This window comes from Aquarana catesbeiana, linkage group LG01 (assembly GCF_042186555.1).
Source record: "Aquarana catesbeiana isolate 2022-GZ linkage group LG01, ASM4218655v1, whole genome shotgun sequence".
NCBI lineage: Eukaryota > Metazoa > Chordata > Amphibia > Anura > Ranidae > Aquarana > Aquarana catesbeiana.
The window spans coordinates 165,567,439-165,594,219 of NC_133324.1; the positions used below are offsets into that span (position 1 = coordinate 165,567,439).

At 39.1% G+C, this 26,781-nt stretch overlaps 1 protein-coding gene across 4 annotated transcripts in view; it reads right to left on the reverse strand.

Moving 5' to 3' along the window:
• The window catches only part of KIAA0825 (KIAA0825 ortholog), a 784,945-nt gene that overhangs the window by 11,276 nt on the left and 746,888 nt on the right, over positions 1 to 26,781 (reverse strand). The gene's annotated exons all lie outside the window — the stretch shown is intronic.

A 26,781-nucleotide genomic window follows, 5' to 3' on the forward strand; every position in this document is an offset into this window, starting at 1 on the left:
TTAAAGTGTAATGACATTAAAGTAGAGAAAAAATAAAAACATTTTCCTCTGGATGATCAATGTACATTGCAGGGATTTTAACAAACTTTGTTGGATTCCTACCTTTTGTTATTCTGAATAAATAGCTATTTGTCTGTGTTCATGTACAAAATGAACGTGAATGGGAGACATATTTCATAATTATCAATAAGCTGCTGCACTGGCAAGGCGCTAATGAGGAAAACTGCAGGGCCTGCATCCCTTTAGACTTGATTTCCCTTTGGGAGTACCTCACCAAAAATTTAATTTTTGTTGCAGGGAATGCCAAAAATCTGACTTGTATCTTAGTGCAGACTTCTGGGAAAATCAGTAAGCCAATCACACAAGCAGAAAATTACATTTCTCTGGGCATTTTGTACACCATCTATGTACAGAAGACCTCTTGAATAGCATCTTACAAAAAACTACAGTGCTGCAGATTGAAAAGGAAAGCTAATTTATAATAACATTAAATTACAATATGAGTTGTGTCACAATTGTATATGCTATATTATTTTTTTTTTTATTTGCTATTTTCAACAAAATGGGAATTACCCTCTAAAGAACGTTGCTGCTAACCTTCTTCTGTTTCAGATACGTATGTGTATATTTTTATATTGCCACTTTTGTTATACTTAATTCTAGGTGAAGTGTCAACATATACCTTTGACATGTGATAATACTTGCTGTGACCTGTTAATGGTATTGTCCTCGGGCAGACACTGGAATAGCAGGTGATGTTCTCCACCAATATCCAGTTGACAAGTGTTAACATACCAAGAATAAAGCTACCCTCAAGTATTCAAGGTTATCACTTATTTCATTATTGATTAAATTAGTATTAAAGTATTAAAGGCAAACATTATTTGTTATAATATGATATAGACTAGAACATTATTATAGAAGTGTGCAGTAGAATTCTACCTATAATTTAATGTAAAATAAAATCTATATAAACAACAAACAGCTTATTCGGCACCTAACAAGTAATGAATGCCCTGCACAGTAGGTCTGAGTGATTGCACTAGTTGGTTCATATAATAGTTCAAACCTTAATGTGACCTCGGTTCAACAGCATTATAGCTCACAGAAGATAAGAGGAGAGTAACATGAACGTCTCATACATCCCTAGCTATAACTTGTAGCAATTGAGGATATTTACTGCAGTAAAATACTAGCACTCTGCTTACAAACTATGTAAGGCTGGGTTCACACATATGTGTGCTTTATAATGCGAGCTATGTGAAGTTGTGAAGTACAAGGCCACAAGGTGGTTGGATTACTAAAATTGGAGAGTGAAAAATCTGGTACAGCTCAGTATAGAAACCAATCAGCTTCCAGATTTTTTTTCAAAGCTGAAGTTGGAAGCTGATTGGCTACCATTCACAGCTGCACAAGATTTTGCACTCTCCGGTTTTAATAAACGAACCTCAATGTGCACAAATGCAAAAAACAAAACAAAAAACACACCAAACCTTCAGTGCACTGCAAGCACACATTTTCACATATGAATAATACGCAATGCCTTGCTGTGTGCTAGAAAAATAAGTCAGGTGCATTTTTCAACTTTTAGACACATGCTGAGGGCTCAGTGAAAATGAATGAGTTTACAAGTTACACTTTTCTCTATTTTTATTGGCATTTGTGAAACCATAAGTCATTAATGCCTAGATGCACAAGCAAACTTAACATCAGCATGCATTGTTTAATTCAACAATAACATTCTTAATAATTTCCATACCTAAATAATTATTATAAGGAGATAAGCACAATAATGAAAAATATATACAGTATATAGACAGTATAGCCTGCATGTCATCAATATGTCAGAGCTGCCATAATAAACACATGATTGTGAGCCAGTCTGATTGGTTCCTGCTCATCAGTGAGGACCCCAGCTATCAATGACAGCTAAAGTTGAGAATCAGTAACCTTGAGGTGTTGGAGAGAACATATATTAACGTATGCTCAACCAGGGGCATCATGCTGGGAAATTTTAATATACACATTGTGAGTAGGAAGGGGTTAATATTATTGAATAATAACCTGCTTTTTTGAAAATTACATTTTATACCTACCTTTTTGATCCCTAAAATGTGCTAGCTGTGCACAGTTCTTTTCCCAGGGTCTCCTGTTGTTTGGGCTTAATCTCATGCTGAACGTAGGTGCACTGGGTGTTGGAATGTCAGCCTGTAGGACAATTCGGGTTTAAGCATCCAAGAGTAACACCATCGCTCCTAAATCGATATACAGTCAGTGAGTGCTGTCACTCTAGGCAAGAAGATCTCCTACTGTCAGGATCATTGGGTAGAATTATATGCTCAGAATAACTATGTAAATGTATTTCATTTATTTTCAGATTCTCCTACACTTTAAAGAACAGGTCTTGCTATAAACATTTTCTTTTTTAATTGTCCACCAGGGGACAAATTACATGTAGCACCTTTTTCCTAGGTGCTGTGGATGCTGAGCTAACATGTTAGACAGTACACTTCCTCTCCCCCCCACTGTTTTTTGACTATACTGTTCATTCAAAAATGAATAACTAAGTATTGGTGATTGACAGCACTTGCTCTGGTTACCTCCTGTGTCTATAATGAATACACATATATTAGCAAATACAGGTAACTGAATCTTCCAGTAGCTGAAGGTGAGGTCATAATTGCTAATGAAAGTTATGTTTTTTTGTACATTTTTTTCTGTGCTTTTGGGTGGCCAATGACGACCTTCTACCACTACAACAACATACAGAGAATACTATGCTTCCACAATGGTGGCCACAGGAACCTCAGTGTGGTTAACCGCTGAAGTCAGGGTGCAACTCTTACTTTATGACCACAGTAGTTCCACCAGTAACCCCCTCTCTAATGTTCTCATGTTAACCATTAAAATAATGTTGTTTGCTGGTTGGATAGTTGCTATAAATTACATCTATATTACTGTTATGAATATTTTATTTTGCCAGGCTCTATCACTTAGACAAGGGCCCAGTAAGCATTTTGGAAGTCTCTTTCCTTTCCTCACAGACTTGCATTAATTCACCATCTGCTGGCTTCCACTCATTTATTTGCGTTAATTGCTGGTCATTCATCTCTATGGTTTGATGAATCACTGAGAAAAGCTAGCAATATCAAAAGGATTATGTATGAGGTTTAATTTCTGTCTGAAACCATCACAGTCAGCAAGTTAATACCAAAAGCCCCCTCCTTTTGATAACCACCACGTACATTAACTCCTAAATTGCTGACACACCCTGCTTGTAAAGCAGGTTATGCAGCGCCCCTGCTTCAATTGGCTGCCATTTTCCATATACACAACATTATTCACAAAATACAACCATTTACCACATATTTCACCACCTTTGCCACAGTGATCCATGTACTAAAATTAAATATGAAATAAAGAAAAATTGGAGAAAATATCCCTAATGACCGTCATTGATTACACCAAGACAGGTGTCTCATGCCTGGGAATTAGTGTCAAGCGTCTCATTTATCATCTTTAGTTGGCTTAATTTTAGAGCGTTCTATGAAAAATCTGTGTATTATATATTATGCATGCAACTTCAATACTGTGCAGAAAGATCGAGTCTAGTGGTAAAAGCTAGCCTGAAATTGGTTAGCAAATATTTTACTGGATTTGTAGTTCTCAAATATTATACACAGAAATCTCTGTTTCAAAATCCATTTAAAGAAAAACAAACAAATGCTAATAATTTTCTTACATGTTAAAAAAAATTATATTCTTACTGTAAACATAAGCTATATTGTTCTACGAAGATTATAATCAAACAGAAGGGATGCCTGTTTTCCCTTTGCCTGCTTACTAACAATATACATTCCCAATCACACCCACAATGCTTTGCTCCACCTTCATGTAAAGTAATGCTGGATTTGTAACAGTGTAAAGCAGGGATTACTGTAATATTCAATTTTATAATCCAAAGGTTGAATAAAAGGTCAGACTGGATAAGAATATTTTATTGAATTAAACACAAAAATGATTAGTAGAATATGCTCTTTAATGATGTATATTCGTGTTTTACATAGTAACAAGATAACTTTATACATCTTTGCCAACAAGAAACAATTTGGTAGAAGTCCTCACTTTGTTTTCACAACCTGACAGCAATCTCAATTTTTTTCATTGGATGGACAGCGATGCCTACAAAGGTTTTCTTTTAGTTTTGGAAAAAGATTGAACTCATAGGTTGCCAGGTCTGGACTGTATGGTGGATAACTTTCAGCCTCTCAAAAACTTCAGCTGTCATTTTGGCTGAGAACATATGAGGAACCTATTGTGCACAAACTTTCACGTATCCAATAATAGCAAAAATGTGACTTACAGGCTCTTGCCAAATGTGTATTCTAACAGAGTATTTTGTCAGAAGTTTGTGATCTGCTGATTCTCCTCAATCAGTTAATAATTATGTTTCCTGTCAAGCTCATAAAATTCAGTCACAGGTTGGGAACACCATTGACACCCTTTGGCCTAGTGATGCATGGTGTCAACACCCTGAACAGTTTGCATTCATTGGTGAATTTCAAATAGAATAATACCTGATGCAGTTAGGAGCTCAAGTACACATGTTGCTCATACTGATAAGTGTTCAGGACAGGGTTCTATTTCATAGACAGTGGCAAAACAACCATTCAGTGTAATGACTTGCCGTCAACTGAGGTGATAGAGGGGAACTTACTCAATGGGGTTACTAAGGGCAAATAGACTGTTCCCTTTGTAAGGGGATTTTCCCCATAGCTTATTGAATTAGGTGAACTCTGCTAACTTTTGTCATAATCATGTGCAAGCAAAAATGCTTCTACTTGCTTTCCTTGCATGTAATTGGGTATTCTTTGCAAAGTGAAATTTCAGCACTATCACTAATCTCTGGGGGAGCAGCCTGTTTTGCTTTAGTAAACCAACCTCAAAATGTCAGTACTCATTGCACATTACTGCTCCCATCTGTTTGCAAAATATTAAACTGGAAGCTTGACGATCAAATAGATAGGACGTCAAATAGATAGGACGTCAAACTTTGCCTTCAACCCTGATAACTGTCCCACTATAAACTGTTCTTTTTGTTTTCATAGATAACTTAATTTTTCATCCTGTACTTGAATATTCATATAGATTCTATCATCCAGGGGTGTCTGTTTTGCCCTTAACATGGACTGATTACCAACAAGTTGTTTTCAACTATTGGTCTGTGTATGACATTTTCTGACACACATTTTAGGGCAAGTTTACACGCTTCAGATTAAAAATCAAATTAAACAGAAAATAGCTTGCATTTGAGATTAGTGTGAGGTCAGTTTGAGACATGTTTGAGTTGAATTCATTCTGACCTGTTGAGTAATAGAAGTAATGTAAAGCATGGCTAAAGCAACAGCAAACATAAATGTACACTGCTCTATATGATCCAATACAGAGTTCCGGATCCCTCAGAAATGCTTTACAATCTGATCAGAAAACACGAATGGCTGTATACCAAATCATAAAATGCTGTAAAAAATCATCATGCATTAATACGCTTTACAGGCAGTCACCCCTAGCTATTTCCATGTTGTGATACAAAACATACATACAAACATGATGGTGATGATTATTATTGTCATTATCTGAAGACTCTGCTGCAGTATTGAAATGGGGTGTTAGGAGAAAATAGTTAACTACTGCTGTGCAATCATTATTACAAATGCTGAAGACTTGTGCCAAAGTGGTTACACCCGTGTTTCAGAGAGCACGTTCCCATCATTACCACAGTGAGGGTTCATTAGTGCCACCATGATTATACTCTTCAATGCCACAGTGATTATACCAATAAATATACCTTACCAAAGTAATTATCCCCATCAATGCCACATTGATTATACCCATATGTTACAGTGATTATAACAGTCATAGCTCTGACCATTGCCAAGGCTGTAACCCTGTTAATGGCAGTTGTGACACAGAAATGTGTCAAGGCACACACAGCTTGAGAAACACTGCTTTAAAGGCCCTATCTAACCTAGATAAACACAGTAAGCAAATTTGATATCAAATTGTAAGCTAGTAATCTACGCTGAAAAGCAAAGAATCAAATTGGGTACTGGATAAAAATAATTGTTATCTGATTATTGATGGGATGCTGATTGGTGGGTAAAGAAAGTCCAATGACCACATGATTCTGTATATGCAAAAATTGTACAAATCCTTGTGCTATTCTATGCACATTATCTTAACAAAGGCAGGAGCAATTCAAAGGTTCCATACTAAAGTTAAAGTAGACCTGTTATGAAAAATTGTGGAGACTGCCTGACCAAATACTGACATGAAACAAGGATGCAGACTAGGATTTGTGGCCTCAGTCAGGCAATAAGCATTTCCAAAAGAACTTGGCAGTAGCAGCATATTTCTTAGGTTACAGGTTTGTTTTCTGTGATGACATCTGCGCAGGCAGCTATCACTGCTATCTCTAGGGGTCAAAGTTTTCATAGAACTGGATCAGTAAGTCCAGAGTGCTAGAGCAATATTTGCATTGGGCTACATTTCTGTACAATATCTGAAACCAGTGCAATCATGTAATTGATAAGCTACGGAAAGGCACACTCCCAACCTTTGACCTTTTACATGATAAAATGTAATTGAGGTCAGTAATAACACAGAAATATACAGAATATAAATATTAGAAATACTGTATATACTAATAATAAAAATATGATCACTTTTGCAGTGTCCTCTGCTGAGAGAGCAAAGATAAACTGGTGCCACAGTTAAATGTCTATGCAATGGTCACCTAACATGTGCAACGTGTTTGTAAATAAAAAATTCTATGAGGGTCAAAATGAATCATTAGAAACCCTTGCATATGGCTACACAAAGATCTATCCAGTCTTCACCTTAAAATAGCAACTCAATCTTTCCAAAACTTAGCTAAGGTGCTGTTGAGCATGATCCAGTGGGCTGTGCTACAGAGAAAGCAACCTTTGTTATAAAGATTTAATAATTCAGCCAATTACTTGCTTGGGGGCCTGATCCTGTGTGCTGGCAAAGTGTTAAATATTTGGGTTTCAGTCTGTTCCCTTTTGGGCTGAGAGGCTGGTGTTGTAAGCTGTATTCTCTATCCAATCAACATGCCAAATCCAGAAAAAAAAACATGCAAAGATGTCAGAGTCAATGATGAGGAAGATTGTGGTTGTCACATTGCTAGAGAGGGGTGTTTTATCATGTAAGTCTACAATAATGTGCAAATATGCTTTGTATACTTGCATTTTGTGGCAAAACTACTGATCAAGGCAGCAACATTTAACGTAGGATGTTATCTGAAGGTCAGTGTTTGTTGATGGACAGTATTAATAGTGCTCCACGTACTCATATGTACTATGTGGGGAGATGTGGGTGCTTGAGCACCTGCCCTTTCCCTCTGCCTTCTTTGATCTCGCTGCAACCTGCTGAGCCACACACGTGAGCTCTGAAGTCAATATTACATGCCATTGGGGTATGTGGTGTGTTATCTCTGCTTTAGTGGTGATGTGAGTACTGTGATGCAAAGTGCTGTGTGTACAGAGGTGCATGTTGCTCAGTGCAATAAAGTGTATTCACTGTGCATATTGTAAGGTGTAGCATCTCACCTGCAATAGCATTTACAGTTTAGCTATAATGCCTAGTTTACAAGGATGGCAAAGAAGTGCCCGTGTTTTCATTGCAGCACTCCTTCTGATAGAGTTATCTGCACAAATCCTTGATGCAATATCATTATAGAATGTCCTGTATCCTTCTACTGCAAGTGTCTGTGCATGAACCAGCGGTAACCTTGGAGATGTATTAAAATAATGTTAAAAATGATTTGCTATGAAGCACACAGTAGCTTGGGGTTCTCCACGGGGAATTGTATCAATCACAACACAGAATGATTTATATGTTCAAGTACAGCAAATCAATTAAATAATCATATGCTAAGAGTTTTTGTGCTACACATCAAGCCCGAGGATCATGATAACAGAATGGATGAACTTCTCTTGAACCATGTATAGTATGATGAAAGCTAAATATTTATGTGAAGTTGGGGATTCTGGTAGACAGAGAGAAATTGATTTACAAATGTCCCTGTGTATAATTAGGTTTTATATTGTGCCACGCTTTTTAGTCGCTAGATCTGAACCTGTATTTGTTTATAAGTGACACAAAACAGACAATATACAGTACTGTATAACAGACACTAATATTTTTTTCATACTTGTGAATCCTAAAGAAGGCTTCAAGACCAGGCTACATTTAAAGTCCTGACCCACACACTGCACATCTTTTGCTGGCTTCTGTAGGGATATCTTAAGGTGCACTAACCATCAAGAGTCATCAGTTTTAGTGGGTAAAACATTTCATTATTAATGTAGCCAGATCTTTAAGGTCTTCTTTACTCTTAAGTCCCCATTTTTGTAAAGGACAGTTATGTGTCTAAGGAATTCCCGCACTGGATACTGAAACAGGGTATCTGAACTTTCACTACTGTCAAAACATCTGTCTCATCCAACCCCTATGCATGTGATATACAGTGATAGAGACAGCATAGACTGCAGATATAATTTCAGCTCTTTTCTACCCTTCTTTTCCAGTAGTAAGTAGTCCCACTCTCAGCTTAATCTGGTTCGTAGAGGGTAATAGAAATTTTCCAAACAGATTTTTTCTTTTTTCCTTTTTTTTTTAAATTTGAAATTATATTATATTTTCTGAACATAAACATTTTAAATAACATGTAACATCAGTGTGTTATAGATACTCTCAAATAATGGTACTGTACAGCAGTGTTTCTCAACATATTTTAAATCAAGGCACCTTTTAAAATTCTGCGCAATCTTGAGGCACACCATTGTAAAATGAAAAAAAAAACAAAACTAATAGTTTTACCTATTGATGCAACATCCACACACACACACACACACGACATCCAACGTTGGAGGTGATATATTCTTCCAGAGCAAATACACCTTTGCACACTAGTACTGACTAGTATTCCAATGTCTCTCTCAGTTTCTCTCTATCACTCAGCTAATGTGACCCCAGTGCTGATGGAGAGGGGCAGCTGAAGGGCAAATAAGAATGTTGTGCAGGTGCCCGATGTCCTCCTTATCAACCGATGATGCCATTGGTTGAGAGATGCCAGCGCCTGGAAGGTTGTAATGGGCACAATGAAAATCTGTGGCTTTATATAACTAAAAGGTCGTCTTGATCTACACACTGGACTGTTGACATTTTTTGGGCAATTTCTAGGTCTTTTGCAACCCTGAGGGTGCCTCGGCACCCTAGTTGAAAAAAGCTGCTGTACAGGTTGTAGCCGCATTTAAGACCACTGACTCCTTTTGCAATGGTGGCTTCTTCCCTATTTCCAGACATTCATTAAATTAAACATGTTCAATAAGCATCATGTTTAACTCTAAAAAAGGCTTTAAAAACCCTTTCCTACTATACACCAAGAGACATTATGAGAAGAAGGATACAGAACAATTGAGTCGTATGCAATGATAACCTTGGGAAGGCAGATTATTGTTATCAATCACTATAGGAAATGTCCTTAAAATGTTGACTTAGGGGTTGATTTACTAAGATCTAGAGCAACTGCCCCTGTAGAGTGGAACTGCACTTTACAAAGTGCACAGTCTATTTGCCTTTAGTAAATCAACCCCATAGTCTTCTCCAATACATACAAAATGATATAAAGTAAATAAGGACTTGACTCATGCTCTGGTTCTTCTTTACTCTGAAAACCAACAATCCTTTGAAATGAACAGAAAAAGGATTGGTTAATGGTGAATGGTTTTATGTTTTTTAATTCATTTATTAATTGGTATAATGGTAAAAAAAATAGTAACAGAGTAGACCTGAAAATGTAATGCTGATTGAATAGCTCAGATCTGGCTCTGTAAGCATTCCCAGTCAATAAGCCTGTAAGAATAATGACACTGTCCAGTCATAACACAGGATAAGTGAAAGACTGTCTGACTGAATGCAGATTTGTAATGTATGTTAAACATATCCATATACCAGAACATAATGAACTACACTACACTTGTTTAACTGCAAAAACAATAAACTGTCAGTCAATAGTAATGGAAGATCAGCCTCCCTTTTATTGATAGATCAATTGATTCTCACTGCCATCAACTGTAAATGCTTACAAGTTGTCATTTGTTATTACAAGTAGTGTGTTCCTTCTAGAATGGCATTCTGTTCACTGTCAGCAATCAGACTACTGTGCGTACTTCATTACAAATAGACTGAAACAAGGGTGGAATTTATTAGAAGGGTGCATTACAGTAACATAAAAGCAGAAGAAAAGTATTAATTTTAAAGAATAATTCCAATATGATTCTAGATAAAGCAACTAATTTCTTTTGAACAAATACATAAGACCCCATGTAAAGGGTAGCAGGAAAAAAACAAAATGCACATTTATAGAGCACAGCAATATGATTAATGCTCCAGTTGCTTCAGGACTCCGAAGCAAGTACTAATAAAATGCAGGGAAAAAAAAAACAAAGTCAGAAGGAGAAACCAGTTACATGACTTGTAAAAGTCATGGTGTGATGGGCTCATCCTCAAATCACAGAGTTCTTTCTGCAACGTTAAGCAGAAAGAACTCCATGACATATCACAAGCACCACCCTGCAGGAATGTGGAGTCATGAATAGAATGTGAATGGGAAGTACAATACAGGCCACGGAGTAACTCACGGATGGGATATACAATGCAGGCTGCAGTGTGGAGTAGCTCACGAATGGCATGTACAATGCAGGACACGGTGTGAAGTAACTCACAAATGGGATGTACAATGCAGGCCGCAGTGTGGAGTAATTCACAAACAGAATGTACAATACAGAACCAGCATGGGTCCAAAGGCCTCCACTTGATCTTTATTCAGCTTAGACACAAAATAGTTCTGTGTGTCTAAGATCATTTCATGTAAATGTTAATAGCCCTCCCATGTACAATGCAGGACACAGTGTGGAGTAACTCACGGGTGGGGTGTACAATACAGGCCACAGTGTGGAGTAACTCACAAATGGTGTACAATGCAGGCCACAGTTCAGTGTGGAGTAACTCACAAGTGGGATGTACAATGCAGGCCACAGTGTTGAGAAACTCATGAATGAGATGTACATTGCAGGCCGCAGTGTGGATCAACACACAAATGGGATGTACAATGCAAACTGCAGTGTGGAGTAACTTTGCAAAGTCACTGGTGGGGCAAATTAGGAACCAGCATGGGTCCAAAGGGCTCCACCTGATCTTTATTCAGCTTATGCCTAGACACAAAATAATTATGTATGTCTGAGATCACTTCATGTAAATGTTACTAGACTAGAACTCTCAGCAACAGAAACAAGACATATAAAGGAGTTGTATTTAGATCTGAGTTGGCCCATGAACCCAGGGTGTGGCGGACTGTAACAAAGTTTATTCACAGAAAAGGAGCAGCCTTTCCACACCACTCACAAGATGGAACTCAACTTATGGGACTGAGTGGGTTACATAAGAATTAGTCGTGGCGTCTGAATTGACCCAGAGGTCCCAGACTTTGCTAAAGTTACAGGGACAGCCTTGAGATTGGTAAGTGGCCTTTTAAAGCAGTACAACAGAGTTTACTAAGGCCTTCCAAGAGTCTAGGGTAGGGGCCTGGTCGGACTTCCAGTTCAGTTATATAGCCTTTCTGGCATAGAAATGCAATAAGCCAAGGAAGGTTCTGGTTGCCCTCGTATGTGCCAGCGAGTTAACCAGGCCCAAAAGGCAAATTTCAATCTGTACGGGAATAGGGTGTGTAGTTAGAGAATGTATGAATCATGTGATCTCAGACCAAAACTGGGGTATAGCAGGGCAAGTCCTGCATTTTCACGTTTTGCTATTACAGGTTAGCTATGACAACAACTATGCATAAATCATTTTGCCCAGATTAATCTATAGCCAAAATGTACAAATTTATTATGATGATCAGTGACTCTTGGGAAACAAGTCTGGAAATGAGTGTTTCAGATAAAAGCTTAAAATATATTGATATATTTACATAACGGAGCATCATCCCTTAGCTAGTAAAGAACTTGATATTTCTTTCAGACATACAAGCAGAATGTTACATATACATGAATAGTGCCATTCATAAGCCTCCTGGGTGATGTTATGTTAGCTTCCCCTCTGCTCCAGGTACCAGTCTTGTAAGGAGCATGTCCTGTCTCTGTGTGTTAATGAAGTCACAACAGTGATAATACCAGCTTTAGCCACGGCCCTCGACTATTGGCCACACCCCGACACCTTTCTCAGATTGGCCTTAGTCAACTAAGCCCAATCCTCCTGAAACGCATCACTGTTTTGACTTGTTTAAGAAATGCGACTTGAACTTGGTTATACAAGCAGAATGCATTATCTATGTATTAGGCGTTATATTTTTTTAATATAAAAAAGTGAATGGTTGCAATTTGCTTTGCTTTCTATACAACTCCCCTACCACAGTGGTGCGCATAAAAGATTTATTTACCTCCAGGCTTCTGGGGTACAGTATAATAGCATGTAATCTATAGAAACTTCTACAAAGTGGACCTATTACCATGAATACATGCAAATTACCTTGTCCACCTTATTTTAAAAAGTCATAAAAGCTAGTAGAAGCCCTGAGATACTGTGCATACATTTGCTGCAAGAAAAAATTGCTCTGAGCTTTCAAGCTTGTTTAAAATGTAATTTCTGGTGAGAAGCTATATCAGATAATCTGATCTTTTATCCTACCCTTCATAGGAGGTCACAGGCTAAATGCCACTGTAGTATACCATGGCTGCAATGCATGGATGGTCATACATCCCAGGTTGATATAATGTTTTACTTGTAATGAAACAAGGGACTTCCTTCAACCATCTTGAAATGTTGTCACGCAAAGCCATTGGATACTTGAACACCTTCCCACTACAACTCTACAGCACAGCTATTCCAAATCAGTGAGTTAACTTTCAAACCTGTCATTGCTAGTCTGCTAGCCCAATCAGCTGTACAATGTATACAGTTTACCTTCAAACATCTGCCTTAATCGCTTTGGGAGAAGAATCAGAGACAGAGGGAATGAGTGCCTTACATATCATGTAAGCCACATGACTCCTAGACCAGAGATCCCCATAAGTCAAGGCAACACAGTTATTTCACTCAAGGATTGTATAATTTGCAATAAAAAAAAACAAGCTTACCAAAATAATATCTGCCTTTATCTTCAGTAGTCAACAAAGCAAAGGTGACCACATTTCTTACTTGTAAAATCCAGCATTACCTTAATATAGCGAATACAAAGACATTCTCTTACATTTTACAAATGGCAGTATTTCTTTACAGTGATTACATATTTGGGACCTTGCTTTGGCTACTTATTGTCCATTTGTATTCATCTTTGCTAATAAAAATATAACAGCATCACACAGACTCATCTCTTTAAATAGAGATAAGCCAACAATAGGTGTCTGAATTAGTGAAAATGGGTCTTCATCTTGGCATACATCTTCAAGTATGCACTTCTACACCCAGCTGACCTGCTCTGAACATCTAAGCGTACTTTAGCTGTTATGACTGTACTCTGGAAGTAATGATTATTTTTAAAACCTCAGTGTTATTCTTTGGCTATACCAAAGAGTGCAAAATTGTAAATAATTTTAAGTATAAATCAGTGTGTGTTTACCGCAAAGAGCAGTTAAAATTACAAAGTAAGGGTCTGCATTCAAAAGGAAGAAAATAGTAAAGAGGCAGACAACTAGCTGTGGGAAAATAAATTCCATGACAGCATGCTGTGAATCCAGCAGATGGGACCCCATTAAACATATGCTAAATTATGAACTAACTTTTAAAAGTGGTTCCTAAAATGCTGCATGGCTGAGTGCTTCGACTTAATGGAGTTTCCAATGCATATTACTGAGATGGAGTGCTAGTTATGTGCCACAGTATAGTTAGAACTGTTTTAAATGAGGGAAAGATATATAGATAAATGAAGCACATTTTAAACATTTAATATTAGATAGATAGATAGATAGATAGATAGATAGATAGATAGATAGATAGATAGATAGATAGATAGATAGATAGATAGATAGATAGATAGATAGAAAGCTTGTCTCTTTGTCTTCTAACTAGCCATGTCTACCTGCATCGGCTGGAGTGGTTGCAAGTTGCCTATGCCCCTACCTACACAGTTAAAATGGACATCAAAGAATGCCTTGTCACCATTTTTCACCTAGGATCTATGGACCTCACATACGTTAATCTTTGTAATTTTTGTGAAAAAAATGCTATTCCCTTTCATGATGAATAAAGGTTGTATGTACACATTAAAAAGTTTTCAAATAAAAGGCACCAAGATATGCATGCATAGTTAGGAGGGAAGTCTTGATATTTCAAGAATAAACGTTCTTGAAGGAGTGGCCAATAAGATGGGTGTAGCTTAAAGTTGTATGGCTTGTAGTGCGGATCTAAAATAAGCCTCAGCACTCTACAAATATATCTGTTATGTCACCTATTTTTTTCTGTGCAAAACAATAAAATGGACTTCATCAAACCACCAAGAAAAAAATAACTAAAAAGTTGTTACAGGCAATGGCTGTATTATTGCTCTTGTTCTGATGACTCACCCCCATGCTATTATACTGCGTATTCTTTAGTTTTATTACAGTTTAGCAATCCACCATGAGAGGACAATCATCTTGATTTCAATGTAGGAGAATGCACAGACAATACACAAAGCTTGAGTTCACTACATCCATAGTCTACATCCTTTCAGCAGCAGTGTTCAGGACATCTAACATATAGAAGGAGAGAGTTCAGCAATGCTCACTGTGTAGTGGGTTTTGGACTATGGCAGTATTGCAGCTTTGAGTCACGTGACAAAATTATTGCATGACCAGAAATAGTAGGTGGGATTAGGTCCTTCCCACTTTCGTGTTACATTTGCTGGTCAGATACCAGCACATGGTTTAAATTACAGGACAGTCCCGACAAGCGTACAACACAGTTCCTGGGCAGGGACTCCATTTATAGAATGGGAACACTTTTTTCTGTGGACAGCCTCCGGAAATTGGGGAAGTCTGCTCAGCCTACTATCACTAGGACACATTTAGGAGGGTGTACACTAATTATGCATTAAACAACTAATAACAACATTGCCCCAGCCAATGGTCAAATTCAATTTTTCTTTCACAATTTTTAGAAACTAAAAAAAGGCAATATGGGCTGCTTTTTATCTTGCTTGTAATTATACCTGAGCTCATGTTGACCAGAAGGGTAGGACTTAACTTGCATTTATTCATTTTAATGAGCTGATGTATAACTGAAGGGCCACTATGAAGAAGCTAGTCTGAAGAAATAATATCTGATTATGGGATTCTATTAGGCATACTCATTAAAGAAAATACACAGACTGCCACTGCTGAACTCATTCTAAAAATGCTATTTGATTGGTTGACATGCTGATCCACTTGTTTTGACACTTGGAGTCATTGATCTGAAACAATAATGCTCATCAGGTCTTCTTCGTTGGCTGCATGCTTGTTTTAGGTCAGTGAATCTGAAGGTTTTGAAGCCAGAAACAACCAAGCAGTTAGCATCTTCAAAAGGGGGTCTGCTCTAGCAGCCTACATACAGTATATCCTTAAATACAGGTTTCCTTTAATTATTTTTAGATTATGATGGTCACAGAAACAGTGGTGACACGCCTCTTGAATTTCTCAAGGGATTCTATGACTCCTGGCTACTGAAATACCATTTTCAATTTTTTTTGTGACCACTCAAAGTGCCTGGTATTTATCAGCTGTTTGATGCTTATCTATTGCCAAAACTCTTTTCCATAGCGGTGAGGGTTCTGAACAGTTTGTCATACTTTTACAGCTGTCTGTGTCCCCTTTTCCCCTATTTGTCCCAGTGACCACTGTCACAGGGATCGAAGATCATGGAAAATCCAAAATTTTACAGTTATCGCAGAAACAAGAGATGAGAAGAGATCTTCCAGTGTGGACACTTGTTCCAGTGTCAATTAAGAGGGCACTTTGGGGAGATCTCCTCTCACTTCATGTTGTGAGAAGAGAAGAGATGAGAATAGATCTTCCAGTGCGGACACTTGTTCCAGTGTCAACTAAGATGGCACTTTGGGGAGATCTCCTCTCACTTCATGTTGTGAGAAGAGAAGAGATGAGAAGAGATCTTCCAGTGCAGACACTTGTTCCAGTGTCAACTAAGATGGAACTTTGGGGAGATCTCCTCTCACTTTATGTTGTGTAACCAGGACAGCAATTTAAAGGAAATCTCCCAAAGAGGATAGATACAGCAAAAAAAAAAAAAAAAAAAAAGAAAAAGAAAAGCAAAACAGAAACAATTTCCTACTCCACCCAAAACAATATAAAAGAATAGCTAGCTATACACTTTTAGCTAGGAGAAGCAATGGTTTCCTATTAGAGTTTCAGGCTAATGTACAACAATCTGTCCCAGTGCACACATATTTGGGACAGTGATGTGAGAGAATAGATGAGTGTTAGGAGTAGGGAAAACAATAGATGAGTTAGAAGTACTTGGTGTCACTTGCTGAGATTTCCCAAATCTCTATGACCAACAATTGATAGAGGCCATTCTGCCAAACAAAAAATTGATTTACAAAACATTATGGGATGAGAGTGCAAAATCTGGTGCAGCTTTGCAGAGTTTTCCAGGTTTTTTTTTTGCCAAACCTTAAATTGAACAAACTGAAGTTAGAAGCTGATTTAGCACTCTCCAGTTTTAGTAAATCAATCCCTATGCTTTTTTTGTTGTTTATGTCATAGTGAGATCAATGGTGCAGCCATTCCACTGACCTTAGGGAAACCTCCATAACTTTTTGATGAGAGATCTGACTCTGCGTGGCCTTCATATACTGTAAGTTACCTGACAAGCCACATGTTAACCTTCGTCCCAGCTGTGGTCAGCTCAGCCTGCCATATGTGCAGTAGATTATTTTTGTTAATGCAGGAGATAACAGGAGTAATCTTTTATATATGCTGCATAATCCTTATAACTACATCCACCATCTTGGCTGCTCGATATCCAGGTGGATGTTTGTCAGTCTCACAAGTAACATTATAGGCCCTGCTAATTGACATAATTTACATCCTAAAGGGGACTTTTACTTTTTTTTTAATCAAAAATCATTTTCTATAAAAATTATAAAAGATAATTTTATTCTAAATCAGTTGCTGGGCTGAGATTCATATAAATGATCATTTTACAGCTGGTATCATCTATATAGGGCAGAATATATATTATTACTATCAAACACAAAATCTCTTCTGTACACAAATGGTTCTTGTATTACACATAAAACAACAAATTAAAATACAGTGTCATCTGTTTAAAAAAAATACAGTGTCATCAGTGCATAACATGGAGAGATCAGCTACACTGGACCCTAACGTTGATGGCTGCAACTTTAACATTTATTGACCAAGTACCCTATTTAAAATTACAATGTTCGTCTTGACTAGAGCCCATAAATCTTTATCCTAAATTACATTACATAAACAATGCTGGGAGGAAAATATTCTCTCATTTTGGACTCCTGTGTGTAATAAATGAAGTTAGGAAGAACATGCATTATCAAATTAGCTGTTAGCATGAGCGGATCCATTTTATTCAAATTATTTTACAGATCAAATGGCTTTTCAGCCTGATATTTGAAATGCAGATGTAACCATATTAATAGTGCAAGCCTGTGCATGTGAATAACAGAGCTTTTATCAAAGTCTGTTTGTACTGTATTTTCAGTTTGCCTGATCGAAAAAGCCATCAGCGTCCTGACTTTGATTCAGAAGATTAGAAGCAGTAATAGAAAAGCAATGAAATTAGAAATGGTAGGGCTAAAATAGTATTCATGTTTACTCATTAATAGCTCAGCTATAATGGCAGTTACATCTGGTGACATAACCACAAAAGATTAAAAGAGAAGTATGGGTTTCCTTTTTTTTTTTTGCTTAAATCTATTCTATGTGAGCTGCTGATATCTAAAAATCTTTCCAGCTCTCTCAGAAGTGCCCCCTATCTGTTAAAATCGAGCTAAATACCTGTGGGAGGGGCTACAGACCTTTGATACAGTGTCATACCGACAATGGTCTGGCTCTGGAGTCTGGATCCACCCACTTTCCTGTAATTTTGCTTGATTGATGTCCCCTCTCTGCTCTCTGCTCGTTCCTGAGACTTTGCAGAGTGTAGCTGCACCCCCCTCCCTTCTCTCTCCTCCCCCCTCCCTTCTCTCTCCTCCCCCCTTTCTTCTCTCTCTCCTCCCTCCCCCATCCCTTCTCAACCCCACTCCCTCCCCCTCCCTATTCCCCCGCAGCATGTTTCAATGTTCAGAAGAGTCGGCAGAGATGTCAGCACTTCAGTCAGTGACTAAGGTAGGAGAAGTCACTGATACTGCTGTGTATGTAAAGGTCCTCTACATATTACTATCTACTAGAGTGAAAACAATATATATGTAAAGCAGAATACATATATGGATGTGACAGCACACAGGCATTCCATACATTACTGGTATAGTAAAATGAAATAAAATCAGAGCTAACATTCTGAATGAATCCTTTTATTGACTATCTGGATTTTTATATGAGACAATGAAACCTTCCATTCACACCTACTTGTATTTTCATACTGAAACCCAGAGCTCCTCAAACATGGACAGAGATTTTCTCCCCCATAATTGGTGTGTTACTTAGTACTACTATAGCAATAAATGTTCCCTTCATTGTAAATAGAGTATTACAGGATCACATGCCATACAGTGCCATCACATGCCGTACAGAGCCATCACATGTAATGACACGTACAGTGTCATTACATGTTATACAGTGCCATCACATGCCATACAGTGTCATCACATGTTGTACAGTGCCATCACATGCCGTATAGAGCCATCACATGCCGTGCAGTGTCATCACATGCTGTACAGTGCCATCACATGCCGTACAGAGTCATTACATGTTGTACAGTGCCATCACATGCTGTGCAGAGTCAACACATGCCGTACAGAGTCATTACATGTTGTACAGTGCCATCACATGCTGTGCAGAGTCAACACATGCCGTACAGAGTCATTACATGCCGTACAGTGTCATTACATGTTGTACAGTGCCATCACATGCCGTGCAGAGTCATCACATGCCGTACAGTGCCATCACATGCCATACAGTGCCATCACATGCCGTACAGAGTCATCACATGCTGTACAGTGTCATCACATGCTGTACAGTGCCATCAAATCCCGTACAGAGTCAGCACATGCTGTACAGTGTCATTACATGTTGTACAGTGCCATCACATGCTGTACAGTGCCATCACATGCTCTACAGTGCCATCACATGTTGTACAGTGCCATCACATGCTGTACAGTGCCATCACATGCTCTACAGTGCCATCACATGCCGTACAGAGCCATCACATGCTGTACAGTGTCATCACATGCTGTACAGTGCCATCAAATCCTGTACAGAGTCAGTACATGCTGTACAGTGTCATTACATGTTGTACAGTGCCATCACATGCCGTACAGTGCCATCGAATGCCGTACAGACCCATAACATTCCCTACAGTATCATTACATGTTGTACAGTACCATCAGATGCCGTACAAAGTCATCACATGCCATACAGTGTCATTACATGTTGTATAGGAGTACAGTGACAGAGGGATGATTTGTATGTACAATAAAGGAGACTCTGGGGTTACTTTAGATGTGGGGAGTTGTCAGTCTCCCCTCCTATGTACTGTACACAGGTATGCTCTCTACACATAGCACTGTGTACATTTCAGAGAACAGACACAGGGCTCAGGTCACTATACTCCTCACCATGTCTCCTCTTCTGATATAACACAGTGCTGTGTGAAGAGAGATTACCTGCATGTCTTTACCCAAGCCCCGACAAACAGCATAATACACAGATTTTAATTTATATGAGGGATCCGATTTATTGACAGAAGATTTGTAGGTCTGTTCTCCAGCCCTGACATTTACACAGCTCTGCCATGCAGCACAGACCTGCATGGGAGGGTGGGGTGGCAGGTGATCTGACATTTCTGTGCTGCAGTTCAGTAACACTTGCAGGTCTTGTCCATCTCCCAGCCTGTGACTGGACAGTAAAGTAGAAGCAGCAGACTGATGAGCTCATTTACTTGTCACTCTGTTCTCTCCTCCCATCAGCATATTTCTTGTTAGCACATGTGCACTGCATCATGACTTTTGCTGATTCTTCCTCTCCTAATCTGAGCCAAGCTATACAGGGCTTTACAGTAGACCCCAAAAGGCTGATATCAATTTAAGTGCATATACTTACACTGCTTACTTTTAATAAATACATTTAGTAAGGTATAAATCAATACAGAGTTGCATTCATCTCTCCCCACCAGTGGAAGCTGTACCACTAGAAGCATTACATTTTGATTGATTGGTGATCACAGTGATCACACGATTGAAACCTCATGCTAGTAGCTTCTGATCATTGCTATGTGACCAGAAGCTGATCATGATTGTGTGCTCACATGCTAGTGACACAAGATTGAATACACTGACGGCAGTGAAACACATATATGTGGCAGCATGGCAAAAAACCATTGTGCTGCCATATACACTGTATTACCAAAAGTATTGGGACACCGGCCTTTAGGCTAGGTTTCCACTATTGCGACCTGAAAGTCATGCAATTTTGCCACGATTTTGGTGCGACTTGAAACAATGCCTGTAAATTCTTGAGGTCTATGGTCAGGGACTACTTTAATGTCGCTGTGACTTTAAGTCACACAGATATGAATGGTACTCATTGGAAAATATTGGGGTATGACTTGTCATGTGACTTTGCAGTCCCAAGTTGCATGACAAGTCGCACTAGTGGAAACCGAGCTTTACACACACATGAACATTAATGGCATCCCAGTCTTAGACCGTAGGGTTCAATATTAAGTTGCAGTTATAATAGCTTCAACACTTCTGGGAGAGCTGTCTACAAGGTTTAGGAATGTATCTATGGGAATGTTTCATCATTCTTCCAGAAGTGCATTTGTGAGGTCAGGCACTGATGTGGACGAAAAGGCCTGGCTCGCAGTCTCCACTCTAATTCATCCCAAAAGGTATTCTATCAGGTTGAGGTCAGGACTCTGTGCAGGCCAGTCAAGCTCCTCCACCCCAAACTTGCTCATCCATGTCTTTATGGACCTTGCTTTGTGCACTGGTCCAAATGATTTGGTGGAGGAGGGATTATGGTGTGGGGTTGTTTTTCAGTGGTTTGGCATGGCCCTTTAATTCAAGTGAAGGGAGCTCTTGAGGCGTCAGCATACCAGGACATTTTGGACAATTTAATGCTCCCAGCTTTGTGGGTACAGTTTGGGGATGGCCCCTTTCTGTTCCAACATGTCTGCGCACCAAGCAAGGTTCATAAAGACATGGATGAGCGAGTTTGGGGTGGAGGAACTTGATTGGCCTGCACAGAGTCCTGACCTCAACCTGATAGAACACCTTTGGGATGAATTAGAGCGGAGACTGCGAGCCAGGCCTTCTCGTCCAACAGAGGGGGGCAGAAAAAGATGGGGCTTACTGAAAAGCAATACACATTGCAAATCTCTTATCAAAAAATAATGTTTAATTGGTATATAAAGAACATGTAGATAAAACAGTAGAAACCCATACTAGACTACCCCTGGCACAAATTGCTGACTAGCCCAAGTGGGCTGGTCAAAAACAGCCACAGAAAGGGGGGACAAGACAACATATAACAAATAATAACAACAGCGTCCGAACGCAAGGAAAATTGGTATCAGCCTAGCCATCCACCAAAGTGCGGTGTCCAGCAATTGCTGAGTGTGGCAGGTAGACTAACATCAATCCCCCCGGAGACATATTTGTCCTCAACTGCTCCTCTAGAAGAGGGGACTTTGACCAGGTTTTACAGCAAAAAGAAAAGTGGTGGATTTTCCGGCTGGGCTCTCTTATACCGACAGGCCTCAATAAGGAATTAAATCTACAGCCCTTTCTAGTAACCTAGGGCATTGTCCCCAGGGGTCACCCCAGACTTTGAGGTATCCCAGGTCACCCCGCCAGTAGATGGCGAGAAGTGTACTGTTTTCATATTATGACTCGCATCTATGTGGGTGCCAGTCATTGTGCTGACACACATACATGCGTGTCAATTTGTGGCCTGTGCTATGTGTCTTTCTTCTTTCCCCCTTGTCCTCGTCCCTCTTTCCCAGGTTTGCTATTCTCATTAGCAAGATTATCCCCATTGGCATTGTTTTCTTGTTCGATGTGAGGTGGTTTTCGGAATTTCTTCTACCATGATGTATACTGTAATCACAGCCTGGATCCATTTAGTGGGATGGTGATGTCTGCTAGGTTGAATAGAGAACAATTGCATGTCCGTTTGATTTCGGTATCCTACCTTCACTTGATATCCTTTTTGGCCTTTTTATTTATCCTCCATCCAAGATGCCCCTAGAAGGGATTAGTACATCAGAACGAAAGAGATGTATAGCTGGTTGGGTAAGCAGTAGTTAACAAGCAACAGTAATCCGGTTACTGCACAGATTTGGTGTTGCTCCTTTAAGAAATCTTTGGTGGGGGTATTCGAGGAATGGACACAGTTAAGAAGGAGCCCTCGTACGCCACCGATATGAAGCTACACACCCCCTAATGTGAAACGTGTTGGTGTCAGTTTCGCCCAGACGCTACGCTACGGCGACATCCCCCATTGATGCTTGTGAGCCCGCACACCGAGGGAAGAACCATGACTGTTTGGTCATGGCAACTGGCAGGAAGGAACCTGACGTGCACGTCTATGGACTTTGCCTGACTTTCTGGTGATAAGCCTCTGCACACAGCAGCCCTGCTTGTCCCACAACACAGCGCCCCCTCAAGTGATACCTCCCTGATGGTATGAGGATCCCGTGGGAGCTGAGCACATGAAAAGGACCGCACCACTTCTGAAGTATTAGACGGCACTTACCCACCACCGGGAGTGGTAATGTATTACGGCTGTTTTCTCTTTTGAACAATATCAGAATGATTGCTATTTGTGCTCACTCCTGACCAACTATCTTTCTACTGGGGACACACTTATAGCAGGATATTCGTATTTCTTTGCAGACTATAGTCACATCTATGTACAGTGATCCACATGTACCAATGGACTCTGTCTCTGCTAATACTCTACTGACTGCTCCAGTCTGCTCAGTGCTGTAGACGGATATTATACAGGACCATCCCTATATTGAGTCTATTCAGGACACACGTAGATCTTCAATTCCCCTTTCCTGCCCCTCCTTTTCCTTTGCTTGCTCGAGCCCCCAGGGGGATTGATGTTAGCCTACCTGCCACACTCAGCATTTGTTATATGTTGTCTTGTCCCCCCCTTTCTATGGTTGATTTTGACCAGCCTACGTGGGCTAGTCGGTAATTTGTACCAGGGGTAGTCTAGTATTGGTTTCTACTGTTTTATCTACATGTTCTTCATAACATTATTTTTTGATAAGATATTTGCAATGTGTATTGCTTTTCAGTAAGCCCCATGTTTTTCTATCCCCCTCTGTTTGGGATACTTTTTACAAAAGTTTTCTCGGGAGTTGAAGCGCAATCATCACTTTTTTAGGTATATACTGATTACATGGTAATCAAGCCTCTCACTTTTTATATTTATTAAACTTCTTGTCCAACATCAGTGCCGGACCTCACAAATGCGCTTCTGGAAGAATGGTCAAACATTCCCATAGACACGCTCCTAAACCTTGTGGACAGCCTTTCCAGATGAGTTGAAGCTGTTAGAGCTGCAGAGGGTGGGCCAACTCAATATTGAACCCTACAGACTAAGACTGGGATGCCATTAAAGTTCATGTGCGTGTAAAGGCAAGCGCCCCAATACTTTTGGTAATATAGTGTATATGCATAAGGCCAGAGAAGTAGGTAATTTGTGTCTAAGACTATGTCATAATTTGTGAGCCTATGCTTGTTTCTTGTTATTATCACAATTTAGCAGTTTCTGTAAATGTTCTGTGTGTATGTCTTAAGATTCTTTCATTGCTTTAAAGACTGAAAAAAAAGACAGTAGTGCTTGATGCATTTCATTATCGATGTTTCATTAATACGCAAGCTATTTTAATATCAGAAGATAAATACCTTTTATTACGGAGGAGTATACTGCACAGAACGGTTAAGAATATAATAGGAGAAAACAAAAGGAAATCATTCTTTATGCTGGATTCAACCTTCATGGGTCCACAGTTAAAAGAAATCTAAATTATAAAAGTATGCATTTACCCAATCATTTCAGTACCATAATTACAGAGATGCTTCATCAAAAGACTCATTAAAACAGAAAAACAATGCTAATTAAATCCATATTTAAATAAAGGTTGTATAACAGGGAGGTACAATACAGACTATGCTGAAATTAAAAGTATTCTATGAAACTTAGAAACAGGCACCTTTTCTCTTAAAGGATTCATTAGGTTAATCAAACAAATCAAAATATGTTTTACTTATTTTACCTGTCTTAATATAAACTACAGATCATGTATCCTTTTATTTAAATTGGTACTGTTATTATAAGTGAACTAATCAGGTGCAATTATAGCTAGAAACTAACAATATACACAAATGGTAGGCACCCTGTGGTGTCTGTAATCCCTAAGTTGTTTCCTGTGTGCGTGGCAAGCCAACTGATTCTGCGCCCATGGTTTGCCAAGAAGCCTTGACTTCTACTTCAACTTGGAGCCAAGCTCCATCCATTCCACATAACACTACAATGTGGGACCACTTGCATTTTAGACTGTAAATTATTAAGGTGGGATTTAGCCTCAGGAATTGGGCAAGTTAGAACTGTAGACATCTGTATATAGAAAGCATTTGGGGTCAGGGGTTGGGTGGGGGCCTTCACTGGGTACACAGCTATCTACAAGTATTATAAGGTACAAGGAGCAAGGCTTGGTTCCATGATATACACCATTTTTCCTTTATCAAATGGCTCCTTGGATAAGCATGGAACAATATAAAGTGAACCTGTGTACAGACTATGCACACAAATATTTGTATATTCAGAACAAGCTGTAAAAGCACTTCTTCACCTACATAGCAATATGGATATATTAATCTTCAAACTGATAATAGAGGCACTGAAATCAAATTTCCTTTCTTATTATTTTCTATGGTGAGCAGAATCTTAGAAACCTGCCAACCAGTGGGGGCGCAGGGGCGCCGCCCCCCTAATCCATGCGCTTGACCCCTAATCTACACGCAGGGTGCCGGTCGCATGGATTCCAATGGGTTTTATTTTTTAGAAGCACATGATTAGAGCCTGAAGCTCTAATTGGCTTCAAAAAAGGCTGGGCTTGGGGGCCAGAGGATTGCCCCCCCCCCCAAAAAAAATATACCACCCACTACCACTGCTGCCAACCATCTCTCCAGGTAAACAAACACAAAGTACTTGTAAGCTGTTAGAAACTGTCTGAAACTGGACAGAATCTTTAAGAATTAACTACTTTATATTACGCACAGCTAGAGAGACCAGGGATAGTTTGTTTTAAAGCTTTTTTGTTTTTACAGCACTTGAATCCCCAGACCGGTTTCCCTAATTTCTCTTTAGTCCCAGAGCGTTTTTTACATTTTTGGTGATGTCTCCGTTCCACACATTATACCTTTTAGCATTTGTAGTCTATCCTAACATTTTATACTTTGTTCTTTTTTAGGGACAGATAGTACTTTAATTTGGTAGCAAATTTGCATGCATGTATTTTACTTCCCTGGTTTTTAATGGGATTAAATAGTAAAAATCAGAAAAGCCAAACATAACATTTGCATGTTCATATATTTGCCCCACAATTGAATCACCAAAGTCTGCTACCCAATGATATCACATTAGTGCAACCTTTACGTATTGTAATGTAGTAGAATGATAAAGCTAGGAAACCTTTCGGCGCTATACTGGGACGCACACAGAGGGGAAAAAAAGAACGGTTTGTGTAAATCGTTAGCCGAACATTAAGATGAGATCAGGTCAGGTTGATGAGGGCAAGAAATTAGCATAACTTTCATAGGTTTGCTATTGCAAACTGGTTGCATTTAGTTATCTGAGCATTTGATGCTTGCTCAATGAACGGAAATGTTATTATCTGTTAGAATCTTATTGTTGGGAGTGAGACCTAGGGATTAATTTGGGGGGAGATATTATTTGTTTATTTTTAGGATATATATATATATATATATATATATATATATATATATATATATGCACCTGCAACAAAGTTCTAAAAACGTAATGTTCGTTTCGTTTGTCATCAGTCACAAAAAAAACAGGCCTTACATTCAGCTACAGTTTACCCAAAGCATGTAGCTTCTTTTCAGTGCATAACACAGCCTTTGAACACAGCAGGATATGTGCTTTACTTTAGTACAGATTCAAAAAGCTTACAAGCCAGGAGACAGTCCAAAACATGCAGGTGTTTCAGGTAGCCCAGCGTGGGACATTTCTCTGAAGTTCAGGCTTACAAAACAGCTCTCTTCTCTTTACACACAACAACCCCTGTCTCTCTGAACTGTTTAATAGGTAGGGCTGTTTTTTGTTTCGTTTTTTGGATCCTGGTCAGTGGAGATCGGATCTTGAACCCCCCTCCCCCCATGCAGATGTGTAGCAACTGATCCCGTCCAATAGTGATCTATTGCTGGCTGCAATCAGAATGCAATAGATCACTATAGCCGTGACCTAGTGTTGCAGGAAACAG